The sequence below is a fragment of the Canis lupus genome, chromosome X (assembly GCF_003254725.2).
Source record: "Canis lupus dingo isolate Sandy chromosome X, ASM325472v2, whole genome shotgun sequence".
Classification (NCBI taxonomy): Eukaryota; Metazoa; Chordata; class Mammalia; order Carnivora; family Canidae; genus Canis; species Canis lupus.
The window spans coordinates 25609799-25615650 of NC_064281.1; the positions used below are offsets into that span (position 1 = coordinate 25609799).

The 5852-nt window shown below is 41.4% G+C and overlaps 1 pseudogene; it reads left to right on the forward strand.

Moving 5' to 3' along the window:
- The first annotated feature begins 639 nt into the window (after positions 1 to 639).
- LOC125754644 (putative teratocarcinoma-derived growth factor 3) lies at positions 640 to 1300 on the forward strand (annotated as a pseudogene).
- The last annotated feature ends 4552 nt before the right edge of the window (positions 1301 to 5852 follow it).

The window sequence follows — 5852 nt, forward strand, 5'->3', positions numbered from 1 at the left end:
TGACTATGCATAGTAAGAGTTTTACTTCTTTCCATTTTAGATGACTTTTATTTTATTTTATTTTATTTTTGCCTAATTGCACTGACTAGGACTTCCAATACTATGTTGAATAAAAGTGGAAAGATTAGGCATTCTTGTCTTATTTCTGATCTTAGAAAAAACCTTTCAGCCTTTCATTGTTGAGTATAATGTTAGCTGGGGGCTTACCATATATGGCCTTAATTATGTTGAGATATATTATTTAAATACCTGCTTTGTTGAGAGTTTTATCATAAGTAGATGTTGAATTTTATCAAATGTTCTTTCTGTTTCTATTGAGATGATCATATAATTTTTATCCTTCATTCTGTTGATGTGGTATATCACGTCGATTGATGTCACATGTTGAACCACCCTTGCGTCCCTGAAATGAATCCCACTTAATCGTGGCATATGATCTTTTTAATGTATTATTGAATTCAGCATGCTGATATTTTTTAGGATTTTTCATAATGTTTATCAGGGATATTATTAGTCTGTAGTTTTCCTACATTCTTGGAATGTCCTTGTCTGATTTTGGTATCGTGGTAATGCTGACCTCATAAAATGAGTTTAGAAGCATTTCCTCCTCTTCCTTTTTTTTTTTTTTTTTTTTTTTTTTTGAAAACGTGAAAAGAACAGTTGAGTGGGGAGAGTCCCCAGGAGGGCTGAGTCCCTGGCTAAGGAGCTATGGACCCCAGAAAGATGGAGCACTTCTCTTCCAGCGTGATTTTGATCGTGGCCATTTCCAAAGCCATTCAACTGGACTTAGTTGCTGGGTTGGGCACTGTGAATTTGCACATCTCCCTCAGGGAGACATGGCTTTAGGAAATGACAGCATTCCGTCCCAGGAGGAGCCTGCTGTTCGTCATTGGTCTTTCCAGTTTGTGCCATCCAAAGGAATCCAGGACACTAAGCTAACAAAACCTGCTGCCTGAGTGGGAAAACCTAGACGCCTTGGTTGTCCTGTGCCTGCTCCCCTTCCTTCTACAGCTGGAACTGTGAGCATGATGGGAACAAAGAGAAGTATGAGTCTGTGCTCCATGATACCTGGCTGCCCAAGAAATGTTGCATATGTAAATGCTGGCACAGCCAGCCTCATGGCTTTCCTCAGACATTTCTACCAGGGTATGGTAAGTGGATAGGCCCCTCTCTTGCCCTTTCAGATGGTTGTGTGATAGTTGAGCACTTCCTGGTTTCCAGAACTTAAGAATTAACACTGTCTTCAGACAACACTTTTTTGCTCGCTGGCATCTGCCTTGCTATATAAAGTTACTATTAATGAACACTTGCACGCAATATTGGTCATGCAAATTTCGTGACCTGTAAAGGCTGTCATACCCATGTCATAACTGAGAGATGATCGTTTGTTAGTTGCCCTGAAATACTAGATAGATATCCATAATGGTCCCTAACATTTCCTTAAAGTACCAACTACTTCCTTCTCTCTGCCCTCTCCGAAAAACTGCTTTTAAAAAAAGTCAACCTAAAAAAAAAAAAAAGAAAAGAAAAAAAAGTCAGCCTGGGATACCTGGGCTGCTCAGTGTTTGAGCGTCTGCCTTTGGCTCAGGGCATGATCCTGGGGTCCTGGGATCGAGTCTTGCATCAGGGTCCCCACAGGAAGCCTACTTCTCCCTCTGCCCATGTCTCTGCCTCTCTGTGTGTCTCTTATGAATAAATAAATAAAATATTTAAAAATAATAAAATTTAAAAAGTCATCCTTCTCTACACTGTGATCAAGTTCTATGTTTCTTGATACATGTATTTCTACCAAGGGTTTTTCTTATTTTCCTTTAACTATTGAATTCTGTCTTCAGATAATTAAAGAGTATTCCTAATGTGGAAGTGAGTTTAAAGCTTTGAGTAGAGTTGATCAAAATCAATTAAGACCTCATGTTTAAAAGGAAAGAAAAGAAGCCCCCTGAAGGGAGCAGATGAGAGGTGAGGGACAGAATGCTGAGTTACTGGAAGTGTGTGTGTGTGTGTGTGTGTGTGTGTATGCGTGTGTGTGTCTACCAAGGATACTAGATAGAAAAAAGGAAGCAAAAAAGAGAGATTAGAAAAAATAAAATGGATAACTTGGTTGATGATTAGATGAGCCTGAGAAGCAGGTTAAAAAGCTAAGCTGAAAGGCAAGTTTCTATCATCTATAGAAAGCTTTAGAAGACAAGAACACCCCCTTTTTTCACAGTGCATTGTAAAAAGAATGAAGTCTCCTTGGAAAAAATTCTTTCCCCAAAAAGAGAGCTTAATAAGGGCACCTGGGTGGCTCGGTCAATCAAGTATCTGCCTTTGGCTCAGGTCATGATCCCAGTTTCCTGGGATCGAGCCCCACGTTGGGCTTCCTGCTCAGAGGGGCGTCTGCTTCTCCCTCTCTCTCTACCTGCTGCTCCCCCTGCTGGTTCTCTCTCTCTCTCTCTCTCTCTCTCTTTGTGTGTGTGTGTGTCAAGTAAATAAATAAAATCTTTTAAAAAGAGAAAGAGCTTAATAAATTATGTTTTCTCCATACTTTGCAAATATTTTAACTGCTGTAAAAGAGAAAATGTTCACAATATATTTAATCTTAAAGCAGGTGATAAAACTATGTATGGTAAAACCCATTTTAGAGTACATTGTGAAAAAACAAAACACATTGTATATATGAGTGTGTCCAGTAAAAATGGGAAATATATTGGAAAAAGAGTTTGAGAAGAACAGATAGTAAATCCTTAAATATTTAGTAGAAATCACCATTGGAGCTGTCTGGTCCTGGACTTTTGTTTGTTGGTAGGTATCTGATTACTGATTCAATCTCTTTGCTGATGATTAGAGTATTTAGATGTTCTATTTCATCATCATTCAGTCTCAGAAGATTGCATGTTTCTAGGAATTTACCATTTCTTTTCTTTTTAAAGTTTTTTTATTTCTTAGAGAGAGAGAGAGAGAGAGCGCCTGCACAAGCATGAGGGTCAGAAGGAGAAGGAGAGAGAATCTCAAGCAGACTCCACACTCAGAGTGGAGCCCAACTCAGGGCTCGAGCCCAGGATCCCGAGATCATGACCTGAGCCAAAACCAGGAGTTGGCCGCTCAACGACTTTGCCACCCAGATGCCCCAGGAATTTACCATTTCTTCAGCAGGCCCACAGAACTGTTCCAACTGGGATGCACCTGTTCCCCAGGGTTAGCAGGACAGGGCTGCAGGGGAACACAGGGGCAGGACAAGCAGCACTAGCAAGGTACAGGGAGAGTACAAGAATGGTATCCACCATCACTTCCGTCCCTGGAGTGAGTTCCAGTAGACCCCTGCACCTCAGGCAGATGCTTTAGGATTAGCCAATGGATATCCTTCACTTCCTAGGCACTTTCAACCTGCACAACCTGTCCTTGTGCGGGGTCCCAGGGCCAGTGAGTTTGTGTGCCAGCCCTTTAAAGGCAGAGCTGCAGTTTCTTACAGCTTTTTTGGATCTCCTAGACATAAGCCCCTCTGGTTTTCAAAGCCAGATATTTGGCAGAGGGGGTTGGAGCTTGTGTCTCCAGTGCAGGTCCCAAGGGTTGGGATGCCCTTGGGACATGGGTTGGGAAACCCGATATGGGGCTCAGGGAAGCACTCCGTATTTGTAAGATTCCCCCGCTGCCCTGTGGTGGGGTCTTTGGCAATACCTAGTCTCTGCCTTTACTCCTTGTCTCAATGTGGCCTTTTAATTGTTTGCTATGGAGGAGCTGTTTAGCTAGTTTTCAGGTCTTTCCCAGGAAGAATTGTTGTACATATAGCTGTAGATTGGATGTGTTCATGGGAAGAAGTGAGTTTCAGGGCCCTCCTATGCCACAAGCTTCAACCACCATTCTGCAAGGGAAATTTATAATGTCCCCCATCGGAATGATTTTGACAATAAGTCATTGAAACATCAGCAGAGGAAGATAGTTTCGAAGGGTTGCAGAAAAGCCTACCCTTGTAAAATAGTGACATCTTGTGGTCAGAGTTTGCAACAAACTCCCAAAAGTCAAAAATTAAGATGAAAAAGCCAAGAAGGGGAAAAACAACCAAAAGCACACATACAAAAGGCTTTATTAAATCTTTGTTTTGGATGATAAAATGAATTTTTCTCATTTTGGCTTTTGGCTATGAGAAAAAATTCTTTTTCCCTTATAATTATATTTCCCATACCAATAAGGACAAAGGAGTTTAATTGAGAAAATAAAACCCTGCCTATAGAAATAAATAGGACACTGCAAATATTTCCTTGTATACATGCATCATTTAAAACAAAAATATTTACATTTGAAATTCATGTAACATGAGAGATTTTTGACTTGTTTTTGTAAACTTTAAATTAAAAGAGAGGAAACCTATCTTCCCCTTTAGTGCCTTAGTGGCTGCTCTTGGCAATTTTGCCCATGTTCCTTGGGCTGACCCCAGCACCAGCTGCTCATGGGGGGACAGTTCCACAGTCCAGGCCTTCTCTCTGCCAGAGGTCAATCTCTGGCTGCAGAAATGAATCCTGCCTGGGCAGCACAGGCCGGAAGTACCTGACGGTTTTAACACCCTTGTGAGCTACCTTCAATCAGGAGGGAGGCCACAATGGAATAAATACCTCATTTCGTAGATCAACAGTGAGACAATTCTGAGTTGTGTACTACATGGTCTCTCAGGGGGCCCCAGCAAGACTGACCTCCAGTTTGTCACAATGGTAGCTTGCTCATTAATGTGCCTTTTCAGGCCCCGGGGTGGCAGTCAGTTAAGTGAAAAATTCTTGGTTTTGACTCAGATCATGATCTCGGGGTTGTGGGATTGAGCCCTGCCTCAGGCTCTGCACTCCGCGTGGAGTCTGCTTGAGATTCCTTCCCTCTTCCTCTGCCCCTCCCACTTGTTCTCTCTCTCTCTCCTCTCTCTCTCTCTTCTCTCTCTCTCTCTCTCTCTCTCTCCAATAAATAAATAAATCTTTAATACACCTTTTATTTTCTTTTTTTCCTACGTCCTTCACCATGTTCCCTGGTGTCATCAACTCATAAACCACAGACGCCCCAACCACTGTCTCGGGGATATCTTTTGGAAGAATCCAAACAGGTGTAGTGATCTACCCATGCTGCACACATCTAGTCTAGTGTGTCTTGGTTTACTGCAACCATAAAGCCTTTCACAGCTTCTTGCAGATGTGCTGCAGTTCCCCTATGGGCTTCATCTTTGTGGAAATGGTAGTTCAATGTAGGGAAATTGCCTTACTAAGGAAAGAGGGCACCTCCACTCCATGGATTTTGTATCCAGCCCTAAATCCCTGCAAGAGAACTTGAACCGGGTGCAAAAAGTTGGTTGAACCAATTGATTTTCTAATTGGTTAGGAAATATGTTAAGATTCCATACATGAAGACCCAAAAATTAGAAATATATTTTACAAGACATGTTTATCCATGAGGAGTTGTCTTTTTTCCTTTCTAACAGTCAATGCGGTCGACTATTTTTCTACACTTTCAAGTGCATGCAAGGGGCAGAGACACCAGTATCTCAATATTTTACACAAAACAGATGCTGATATACCAGAAGTGGGGGCAGTAGGGCTAGTCGGCACTGTGACCATCAATCACATGCAAATTTCAACCGCTGGCCACAATTTTGCATCGGAGCCAATTTATTCCAACCTGATGGGAATGAGGGGCAAAAAAAAAGAAGCTGTTTTATATTGGCATGTTGAAAATTACAATATAAATCTCAAATGTATTCACCTGAACTCTTGGTCACAAACAAGCCAAATGTGCTAACTACAGCATGTGACTAATAGCACTTTATACATCAAGTGATGTTGGTGAAGTCATGTTTTTATTTTCCTTTAATAGAAAAGTATTTTCAGGTCAATTATTCA